A 12,601-nucleotide genomic window follows, 5' to 3' on the forward strand; every position below is an offset into this window, starting at 1 on the left:
GTTTGGTCCCATTTTCATGGATATATCAGTGAAGGATGTGCGTGATTTTAACTTCTGCCATCTGGGAATAGTCATCCACTGATTCTTGGTTACCTGAGCAACTGCTGGGTGTAATATGAAGGGATACGAAAGAACCTTATCCCACTCTTCAGTGCTATAAAATCATCCTAATTCCTTCTTAGGCGACAGTTCTTGCAGTTGAAATCCACAAAGACATAACAGTAGGCACCCTCGCATGTGAACACTCCAATAAAACATCACAGTATGATTTGGACTTGCTCCTTTGACAAAATTATGATACACTTTAGACCTGGTGGGTCTAATGATCAATCACACAGAAGTACCTACTCACCAGCCACTCTTGCAAACAAGGCTCAGTGATGGATTTTTATAAAAACCAGCATAAAACAAACCAGAACTAAAGCGAGCCATGCAGATAAAAGATTCAGATCTCAAAGTTCAGGATGACATAGAAAACAAATGGTGTGCAGGAGCGAGGGCTTTCTCCCTCTCACAGCCACACTCCGAAATACATGCAAATATTGTGAGTTTGCAGATTACCAATTTAGCAGCTAGTTTCATTTTGAGACCTTTTTGGAGGGGAAGTAATACAGTAACAGCAATTCCTCCCAACTCACTTCCCACTGTTGCCACACAAACAGGCTCAAACTCTCAGGTTGACCAAAAACTATATCTGCAACAGAAAATGGGATTATCACGAGAATATGCCTGAACATTTATATTATTTACTAAACCAGAAACAATATCTGAGGTAAGCATACAACCTCAGACAACCTCCTTTTCGTTGTTTCATAGAGCTATACTCTCCAGCCTACAATGTGTGTCCAAATTGCAGACTACAGGTTTATCGTGCTTTACCACATATGTGTGGAGGAAGTTTCTGCAACTGTACCAATACCCACTCTTTCTCATCAAAATCATATAGAGGAAAAAGTAATAAAAACTTATACTTTATTTGGGAAAAGGTCGAACAATTTGTTTTTAATTACTTTAAGACAACCTATCCAGAAAAAATACCAGCATCCCCCTTCTTTCAATCTCTGGCTGCTTTTCATTTTCATCAGTAAAACAAGTTCTGCCACATGGTTCAAATTTTTTTTATAGATTAATCTTTCTACTGTCTTTTTTTTTAATATGATGTTAAAATAAACTGCAGGGATAAACAAGGGCATATATGTCTATACCTATGTTTGTATATACATGAACATTCTATATTTGACAGCTGTCTTCTCCACCTTTTCCATGTCACTTGTTACAACTTTACCTGCAAACTCTTTGTAGTGGGATCCATGTCTTTCGATAATTACTTGGACTTACAGTCCAAATGTGATCAGAGTTTATAGCAACAATGTTTATATGCTAAGGAACTATAATAAGAAATCACTCACTATTCCTATTGTGTGCAAGGGCACAGCTATTAAAATCAAAAGGAGCACATGAAAAAATAATTTATAAATATTTGAAAGCTGAATGTATCCTGATCAAAGACAGTGGAAACAAGAGGCTGAGGCTGAAGAATTACTTCAATTCTGCCATACTTTAACTACCAGTTCCTAGCAGACAACTAAACTGTTATGAAAAAGCACAGAAACTAAGCTTTAATTCTAAACACATGACCCAGCACACATAAGGAAACAGCCTGATGTATTACACTGGTTTGCTCGGAGATGATGTAACTTCACAGCAAAAAACAGATGCCATTATATGGTTTTGAAAATTTCAAGAAACTAAGCAAGCACTCACAAATTAAAAAAACCAACAAACATCCAAACCCAGAAAAAAAAAATGCTTCCAAACCAAACAACATATCCCTAATCATCATCATGTACAGCTTGTTAGAGTTCTATTAGTGACATACACAGTGAAAACACAAATACTTTAATCTCAGACTAAGAATTTTGCAACTAAAATTCTATTTTTACAATGCTGCTATTTAGTTTGTATTGATGAGTCTTCTCATAAGCTCTAGGGACCAAATTATTTCAGATTAGAAAATTATTTATTCTCTTATCAGACAGGAACTTCTTTTGACTTCAGAGTTTGAGCCAACCTTGCTCCATGTGCCTGCAAACTCTCAGTCATAGGGGTTAGGTACTTCTTCTGTGATATGTTGCTAGAAGCTCCCTCCAAAAAGCCACACAATGCTGCCATGCTCAGGGCTGTGCAGGTGAGTAAGGGAGGTACCTGCTGCCCCACGGAGCTTATTATCCCTATGTCAGACAAAGGACAATAGGTGGACCTAGCAGGGAATTTCAAACAGGGAAATTTATTTTAATGTTATTTACGTTTGCTCTATCTCTGAATATTAAATTTTAAATGTATTCTCACAGATTTGTAAGAGGGGTAGGAGAATCAAGGATTCTTGCTACAGTGTGCTATGAAGGAAAGGCAGAGAAGCAGAAATACAACAGTCACTCCCTGTCTGGGTGAGCTACATCTTTTAAGACAGGGTCACAGGGCCAGGTCTCACTCAGTCTCACTCAGTCTCACTCAGGCACATCTTATGTATCAATAACTTTGCCTCAGTAGGGACCCATGAAAGACTGCAGGACAGTTTATATAATTGACTGGATCAGTAGCTTCACCCATGATTAAGATTACTTGACACAAGCGATTAAACAACTACCTGCAGTTGTTCATACACTGCCAATATTTTGCCATTTTGGCTGATTTATCTATGATGCACGACTGCCTCAGGCTGAGTGTTTTGGAAATGGTACATCTTTTTCCAGGAACAAGGTTAAAGAATATTACACTTAAAATTCTTCGAGCTCTTCCTCTGAAAACAAACTCCAGTGTTTCAAGCTTTGGAAGATGGTTTGAAATCTGGCAGCCTGGATGTGGCTTTTGTCCCCAAGAAAAGCCTTTTGTCCTCAGATATGCCTCAAGTAAGTCCTTAGGAACCGTCTTCAGGAACTGCAGTTCTCTGCCAACAAGTGCTTGGCTTTCCAAAGTTGTTATTTATTGTGCTTTCAGCACAGTTTTTATATGAAAGCAAGTGTTGCATCTTGATTATACTGTATTTCACCTCCACCCCATTTAAAAACTCTGTAGAACAGGAAATGAGACTAAAGTAATCAAAAAAGCCTTCAAAGAAAAGAACGCAGTGAAATTACAGGTATCACAGAAGTACCTCAGTAAAACATTCCTTGAAATAACGCAAACAGCAGCCCAGCTGTCCACACAACATGGTTGTCACCCGTGAACCAGGCAACTTTGTCCAAGTAGTTCACATGCGCTGCCACATATTATACCAGACCATTATTTCCCAGCCTTTCCTGCATTTCTCCACAAGCTGCCCTCCGGCAGCAGGGAAGCAGTTCTGCCCCCATCACAGGTGAGGAACCAGCAAAGCGAAGCTTTCACCTGCGTTTACACAGAAAGACTGCAGAGGAACAGGGAGCTCAACCTGACTGTACAGGTCCTGGGCCAACCTCGTCTCCCAGAGCTGAGCCAACCTGCCGCCAGTTCACATTAGCACTTCCAGAAACGCCTCACCAGCAAGTAAGAAAACACACCTCTTACCTGCCAAGTCTCCCAGCTTAGATTCTCAACTCCTCCTCTTTTTATTTTCTTCTGCTTCCAACACTGAAGTCAGGCAGGGAAAAGAAAAGAAAAATATATATATATCAAAGGAAAAACCACAACTATCTCATTCAAAACCTTTTCATATTCACTACAACGTTTTATCCTGAGGAAAAATCCCAAGGAAATAAGTGGGGTTTATCCACTCATTTCTCCAAGAACCCAGGTCAGGCCCCTGGCAAAGCTCCCCCCTAAAATACGAGATGCTGTACCTGAGAGCAAGGTCTGCAGCATGAGGAGGAGAGGGAGAATCTCGTTAGAGGAAAACTAAACTGAGCGAAGCAATGGATATTAAGGAAAATACGGGGATTAGGATCCCAGTACAGCAAGGTGCTTATTCACAGAACTGTAGAAATACATGTAACTTTAATTAGAAGTCTCTACTCAGATGGACACAAGCTCACACAGGAACCTTCAAGGTCTGCAGAGGGGCAAAAATGGAGAGGGAAGGGCAAGTGGGAAAGTGAGCCAATGTCAGCTGAAATTGATAGAAAGACTGACAGCAATTTCAGTGGACTTTGGATCATCCCCAAAGCAGCAGAAGAAAAAAGATGCAGCAGGAACAGGGAGAATAAATGAGAGAGCAGATTAATAACTCCAAGAAATATTATTAGTACAATTTAAGAACAGCTGGGGAATTGCAAGAGGAGGGTTAGATTCTGCTGCTCAGGCTCCTAAATGCTGGCTTGCTCCATCAAAATCAATGCAGTAGTTTTAGATTTACATCAGTGTAACTAAGAACAAAATTAAATTAAGGAGTACAGAGTAACTGGAGAAACACCAAGCATTATTGAGCATTCCAACACTGGGAGGCACTCAGATACTATAGTGCTGAAGGCCCCATTAGTAGATTGATTAAATGTTTGATCCATCAGTAGGAGATTTATCCAATATGGGGAGGAAACAGAGAGCTCTAAGTCAAGACTACTAATCAGCTATTATTTATATTTTTCTGCATGCTATAAACGTACAAAGGAGACGCTTTGTAGAATTTGCAGTAATAATTCCTATTTATTTCCCACTCTTGAGATTAGTTCTTCTCTTCAACATTTTAAAAGTATTTTTTAAGAGCTATTTGAAAAAAGGTTTCAGAAGGAAATACCAGGACTTTCATGTTCTCATTTAGATCATGACTCCTTTTAGTCTTACAGACTGATACCAAGTGCTACAAAAACTAAATTCAACTAAACCCAGAGCCATTTATACTATGAGACATGCACTATTTTTCTTGGATGAACAACAGAGGCTTTCTCTACACTTCATTGCTAGGCTCACTGTCAGTTTTGTATGTGACAGTGTGAAAGTAGCAGTTTCTTTTCAACAGTCTCATGCTCCCACAAACACAGACTAGTTTCTTTCAGACACCTACTTTCACTAATGCATTGCTATTCTTTATGTACACACTGCCTCTGTTCTAAAAACACAAACCTTAATAAAAATTAAAGTTCTGACTTGAGCTAATCTTTCTTACCTTCTATTTACTTCTTATTTCTTTCACAAATCACTGCAATTATCACATTGTACCTAAGTCCTTTCCACTGGGATTTCAAATTACTTGAACATTACCTGGTTTTATCACAAGTTAAAAAAAAACACAGTTCTATCCACTGTGCCTTTCACTTCCATATTTAGTCCAGAAAATCCACCCATTTCTAATGATACCTGCAGCAAAGCTAGTCATGTTTTGTGACATCTGTCACCCATATATGCATGCATTTTTTCACTTTTTAGTAGGTGACCTACAGATACAGACGACAGAAGACCACTACTAATAACCTGAGCAAATACTATTTATCTCAAATTATAGAGATTTATGTTTAAATAAGTGAAACAAGAGGTTCTACCTAGTTCCTGCTCCCGCAGGTAGACTTTGATTAGTAACTACTAAATTCAGTCTTCAAATTCCAACTAATAATCAGACCATCTATTAAAAAAAAAAAAAAGCAGGTTTAGTTTTTCTTTTAAGTTCATTTTAAAAAGTCTCTTTAAGAGATAATACCAATTTCCTTTCAGAGAAGATGATGTCCGTAGCTGGATTCTTTCCTAATAGGATCTATCCAGAATTTTCAAAACATAAGGCAACTTTAACCAGAACAAATGGAAGATTTCCTGAAATGCTGTGGAGCAGGAAAAGGAAAGCTACACCTTTCCCATATGGAAGGTGAATCATATATATGCATTTATAACAGGGTTGTGTCAAACACAGCAGACACACAAAGACTGCCCAACTTTGCATTCTTCTGTTAGTTTGTATATCACTGATGACTGAAAATACTTGGGTCCTATTCCAAGCCTAATGATCACAAGCACTATTATAATTATTATTATTATTCAACCTATTCTTAAATACAGTTTCAGAATGAAACAACATTTTTACAGCACTTCCCTGTTACATGTGTTCTGATTCCCAGTGCTTGGCTGTAGCAGGATCATAAAGGTATGATCCAAAACACTGTGGAAGGGAACTCCAGAAGGTCCTACCTGGATATTTATTTGAGCAAGTTTTCCCAACTTTGCTCAGAGGTTAGGCTCTTAACTATATTACAACAAATTTATTGCAGATTACAGGTTAGTAAATAGGACAAAAATGCATCTACCTATGATCAAAAATGAGAGCTCTGTGTCTTGGGCACAGAGTCATCATCTGCTGCACAGAGGAAACAGAGCAGGAAACTTGACTGTAAGTCACCATTTCCCTTTCTTCCATCTCCCCAAAATAAATAAATTAAAGACATTGTGAAAGGTTTACAGTAAAACCCATGCAAAACTTTCACCACAAAATGTAAAAATCCCTCATGCTTCATTACAAAACTGAAAAACAAGACAGTGTCGGCAAACAACTTTCACACAATGATTAAGACTGTAAAAACAGAAACTAAAGAAAAGCTCTGAGACTGACAGAGAACTATGATTTTAAGAAGAAATTATTTGAAGTAGACTGCTTTCATATGTTGTGACCAAAATCCAGGAAAAATTAATATTTTCAGAAACCAAAAATGGAACCATCTCAATGGGCAAGAACTCTTGCAAACTAGTAAAAAAAAAAAAAAAAAAAAAAAGGAAAAGAAAAAGTAATTTACACACTCTCTCGGACATCCCAAAATTTATAGTAGCAGTATATCTGTCTTCAAGTGCAAACAAGCAACTTGTCTCAACAGTTGGAACTTTATAGTCCAAGAAGATTTCAGGGGTTCTAGAAATAGTTCAGAATTATGCTAGAATTTATTACATATTAGAAAAGAAACAACACAAAGAAAGCCACCTATATTCATCATCCACAAAACCAGCATTCAGCTTCCTGGCTGTATTTTCATGGTCATCAAGACTTTACTCCGAATGCACTCCCATCACTTCAGCAATGCCCCTCCCAAACAATACTGGGATTCTCATTTTCATGTTTTTCAGGTCCTAGATAGTGACCTCTCAAAGGCAGGGACTGTATTCATACAATTTGCCCACGAAGTCCCTGCTGCTTTTCCACTTTTTGTGCTGGTTTTCCACTTCCCACCTGCAGTCTCAGGGTACCGTTATCTGAGATGCTACAGTAGAACACATTAACATCCCTCAAGCTTTCATCTTTTTCTTCAGCATTGACAATATGCATTTAAGGAAAGAAAGTACCAAGCTAGACACTTAGAATCATAGAGTCATTCAGGTTGGAAAAGACCCTTAATGTTAAAGGGTAGGACTCAATGATCTAACACTACCAAGTCCACCACTAAAGATATCTCTAAGCTACATGTCTATCTGTCTTTTAAATGCCTCCACGGATGGTGACTCAATCACTTCCCTGGGCAGCCTGTTCTAAGGCTTGACAACCCTTTCAGTGAAGAAATTTGAACCTGAATCTACAAAAGCCTGGAAGAGCAGCTTGAGAGGTATAAACTGCTTTGTTCACCTCTGACTTACTAACATTGATAACCCAAGAATGGCAGTAACAGGGTTGAAGTTTAAACTATTTCAAGGCTTATGGATGAAAAAAGAACCGATCGTACAAAGCACTATATGACTTCCCACTCTGATCTTGTAGGCACATGACATTTGGAAGATAACCTGATTAGCTTCCTCCTGTCTAACAAGGAACCAGCCCCACAGAGCCTAACACACTGCAACAACCACCATAACAAGACAGGGATGATGAATTCAAGTGGCTCAACAGAGTTCAAAAATAACATGCCACTTAAGCAACCTGCACGAGTGAAGCTGAATTTTTAAGCAACCTCAGAAGGGTATTTATACCCTTTTCTACCCTGCTTTGCTCTCACTGCAATACTTAGAAAATTTCTTAAATCAGATATGGCAGAACCACTAATAATCCATTTGCACTCTGGGTGAGCTTGGCTAATGAATTCAAATGAGAGCAGAAGCAAGCCACAGACTGCCAGTTTTTTTTAATATCCTCATATTTTCTAGTAATAGTGTAATTGTAATTAATGTTTACTTTGTTGCGTGTTTTACTGTTGAGTCTTTAAAGTCCTCTGGGATCCCTTTGGGATATACAGCACTATATAAATATAAGTTGTTATTATCAAATAACAATCATCGTCCATTTAAACTATACAATAGCTACCTGATTATACTTAAGCAAGTTAAAGCTCTAATAAAAAATGATTATAGATAATTGAAATTAAAGATATTTTTCCCCAGCTCAAAGAACCCAAAGTTCTTGTATTGAGTATTCAAGTGCCCTGCAACACCTGGAGCTTGATCCTGCAGTTCTGAAATCAGTTAGGACTTTTGCTGTTGCTTTCATCGGAGAGGTGGTAAGACACTTGGCAAAGAGTTAAATATCTCAACAATTCTACCTTTCTGAAGCAGCAAAATTAAGATTTATTTTGTTTCCCAAAATCATTTGATAGACTATTCATTTTTACCTCTAGTATTGATCCTGGAGAATCTCTAACAGTCATTTTGGTTGTATCACCAGATACATATACGCTGTATGGCTGAGAAATTATTTCAATACAACACAGAGATCCCTGAGCTTACACTAAACCCGTTAACTAAGTGTTGGTGCTGCCAACTGGGTGCAGTGTGGAACATGAAGAAGGCAAATGGCCCTTCCAGAAGTCTGACCTCCTCCTCTTCTATGATATTGCCACTGGGACAGAGCCTCCAAAATATTTACCCTTAATCTTGTGCATGAAATAGTCCATATAACCATGACAGATATTTTCGGATGCAGTAGATTCTGGAAGTGCTGCTGTCAGGCATACTCCAAAATTCCAAAATCATGTAATCAGCAGTAAGGTACAGCAACATTTTATACACCAAGTCTTGTAGGAGATTATTTACTTGGCTTTGAACTCTTAGAAATCACATCTTCAAGCTTTGAATCCACTGGGGAAAGAACTCATTTAGCTGAAAGTCAAACATAGAAAACATGACTACAGGACTTAAGGTTAGAGAAAGCCTTGGTTTTTGTCTCTCCTAATAAATACCACAAGACTGGGGGAGTGGGGTGTGGGTGGAAACACGTCTTTTCTGGTTGACCTCTGCCAAGTCATTTCCCTTGCTTCAGGTTTCTCATCTGTGGAACAGCGGTAATGACATTAACCTCGTTACTGATGAATAGCATTGTAGATGAGCCTACATTATATTTCAACGATAATAGATTATCTTGTGGACCTTTTAGTATCAATAAAAAAAAAATTCATTCCAGAGTCAATGACCTGTCGGCAAGTGATGACTAACCCAACTTACATTCAGCTCCGTGGGTTAAGAACACAGTCAGCCCAGGATCCCTCCAGCAGAGATGGACAGACTGCCCTAAGGGTCGTAAAGGCCTAATGGGGGCTGAAATGTTTCCGCTGAAAAGCATCTCTGTGCTGACTACAAGGGCAGGCTCAGATGACAATGTTCAAAATCTAGTGACCTCAGAAAAGTGCCTGACATTAGTTCAGATGAGCCTGGAGCCACCACCTTGACTTTAATCCATTCTGGATTCTTCGAAAATTTTTTTTTGGGGAAAAAAAAATATCTAAGGTTTGAGCTGAACTTCCTTTTTTTTTTTTGTTTCCTCCCCAATTTTTTAAAATGAGAAATTACAGTGGGATGATTTTAAAGTGAAAAATCTACTAAAAACCGTTCAGAAAATAACTTCAACAATTTCCCCCCCTAGATGTATAAATATTTTTATATGGATAATATAAATGAAATCAATTTTTTTATGAAAATAAATATATAACAATAATTTTAAAAACGTTTTAAATTAAAATAATGGAACTGAGAAAAGACCGCGTATCTTTGAGAATCAGACATTAATTCTCTAAGATATGTGCTAAGATCACACCAGCTGAAGATCCCTCTCTCCAGCAATGCAAACAACAACGATGATATGCCATAGACCTTTCACATACAGTTAATGACTTCAGTGGCGCACAGCCAACTTCCACCAGCTGAGAATCTGGGACTAAAGCCCCAGATGAAATCAGGACTCCCTTGTAGGAACCTCTCTGTACATGTAAAGCAAGAGACAGCCCTCATAATACAGTTTGTAATGTAAAAGGAAGTAGAGATTATTATTAAAGGGAGCATAAGTGTCTGTCACAAAGTGACACAGAAACCTGGCGTGAATTTCTTCAGTTCTGAGCTCCCAACTAATGCTTCCTTTCTTAAGGCCATTTCTTGCAATCAGGATGGGAGTAAAAAATTACTAAATTAATAATAACCAATAGTGTTTAAGTACAGTAATCACACATCAAAACTCCACATATATCAGCCAACTTTGACTTTAAAGTGTTACCCACTGATCTTTCCTGCTTGCTGAAGCATGCTGGCAGTAGGATTCTTCAGCTGCAGAAGGTGGTGAATGATCATACCCACACGCACACACAGCTTTCCCCTGAAGTACAAGTCCTCCAGTAGCACTGAGACTGCCTGAGCCACAAGCAAGCACTGCCTTTTGTTTGACATATTTCTCTGTAATGTGTCGGCAGAAGAGCACTGGGTGCTATCCATCAGTCAAACCACAATACACCCAGACACACCAGTTATTTAGAAGGAGTTGGAAGGCTAGGTCGGGGTGATACCTTAAGTTGGGAAAAGGATCTGGGAGGTGTGGGGAGGAGAGAAGGGTCGGGTGGTACAAGGATCCATACTGTTGTTTCACTGGAAAGACACAGCGTGTCATAATGAATTACTGTTAATTTGCACCAGCAGTACAGTTAGATTGAGACCAGCAAGCGACGATGACAAACAGCACTTGCAAGATCACATAATGAGGGGGCAAGGCTGCCTCACTGGAGCCGCTTCACTCAATTAGTGGACAAGGCTTTTAATGCTGCTATGCACAACCAAAGCAATTTTGATTACTTAGAGCTAAGTCTCCATTTAGAATGAGTCAGAAGCTGAAATGTTTTTGGATTGGTTTTTTTTTTTCTTTTTTTCCTCTTTTTTAAATATAATTTATCTACAGAGTATTTGAATGGTAATACGCTATCTGGAAGCTAGACACATTAGCCTCTGTACCTAAGTAATGCTGAAATACACTTTTTAAAATATGTTCAAATAGTAGTTATTCCAGCAAAGAAAACGAATAAAAAGATAGCAAGCAAGCAATACTATGCCAAAAGCAAGGGCCAGATTTTGCTCTTATTCATTGTGATTTAACTCTGAAGCTTTAGAATGGGATTTGGTGTAACAACAAGGGTTTCATGACAGTATAGTTAAGAGTTAGAACAACAGTGTGCTTCGCTCACATCCTCTTGTGCTAGGTTTACAATTAGTCATTTGACTGATTCTGTTAGCCAAAGACCAAAACTGCATTACCTCCTGAGTAGTATATAAAAATTTCTTCGTTCATTTGCTTAATGTGGGTATTGGATGGCTGATGTTTAGGAAGTGTGATTTGATCCCCAGAAACTCACAAAACCTGTTAATGTTCATTTAATGTTTCTGAGCTATTTCCGCCAGCTTATGTCCAAACCTTAGTTTCCACTGTAGAAAGTGGAGTTGTACAAACAACTATGGCTTAAGGGTACTTTTGCTAGGCAAAAGAAGGTGCTGCCTGCAGTTTAAGAGTAGAACCTGTGAACAAGATGATGCTGCCAAACTCTCCTTGCCGTTGTATCTTAGGGATTAAACTGTTCACAAAGATCAGGAGGACCTGAATTCAAATTAAATGTGATTTAGAGCAAGGATCTGTGTGTGCACCATATCCTAATATCTGCCCTATGGACCCAGTGGTACATCAGCATCTACTTACCAGTCTTCCCAGTCAAAGCTCTGCATAAGCACTTACATATTGCTTGGTACAGGGAGTGGATGCCAGCTACCTGTTTTCACAGAAATCACCCTGTTCACAAACCTACAGAATTATTCTGTATCTCCATCCATGAACATGTATGCATGCATGTATGTATATATAGTCTAAGAATGGAAATTGAGAAGAGGAAAAACTACATTCAAGACCTTTCCTCAATTTAGGAAGAAAAAAGATAAGAACATAGATCTCCTATGTGCCTGTGATCGGTCCTCATCACTAAGCTACGTAAGTTACTGAGTCTTCTTGGAAATCCCAAAAAATCAAAATGCTTTGTTTCATATGTATTGAAATGAACCATTTTTATGTTCAGAATTTTATTTTCATCTTTATTTTGGCTGAAATTGCTTATCGGATTTGACCCAAATTTCTGAAGAACTTCAGCTGCTTAGAAACTGAATTTTTGGATGGATAAATTTGTTTCTGTGGAAAAAAAAACCTCTACCCAAATATGCAACATTTCAATACTTCATCAGGTTTTCTTACAAGTGGGTGGAGGGGACTGGGGGGGAGGGGAGGTGCTGTTGAGCGAAAGGGATTCCTTATCAAAGAATCAAAAGGGATTGTTTATCATCCACACTTCTCCCTATATCTGATACAGGACGAAGATGGATTTTTCCACTGCACTCTGAAGCATCTAGTACTGCCCAGTTGCTGTAGCAGGGTACCCAAACCAGCAGACCAAATTTCTGATGCATTAAGAACACAGACTGGATATAAGCTTTGCCTAAA

At 38.5% G+C, this 12,601-nt stretch overlaps 1 protein-coding gene across 4 annotated transcripts in view; it reads right to left on the reverse strand.

Annotated features, from left to right (window-relative positions):
- Positions 1–12,601, reverse strand: part of SOX5 (SRY-box transcription factor 5) — a 652,081-nt gene that overhangs the window by 452,230 nt on the left and 187,250 nt on the right. For all 4 annotated transcript variants that reach the window (XM_080392183.1, XM_080392185.1, XM_080392184.1 and 1 more), the window contains one exon: positions 3,547–3,609. The gene's annotated coding sequence lies outside the window, so the exon portion shown is untranslated. The remainder of the gene's footprint in view (positions 1–3,546; positions 3,610–12,601) is intronic.

This window comes from Falco punctatus (assembly GCF_963210335.1).
Source record: "Falco punctatus genome assembly, chromosome: 6".
NCBI lineage: Eukaryota > Metazoa > Chordata > Aves > Falconiformes > Falconidae > Falco > Falco punctatus.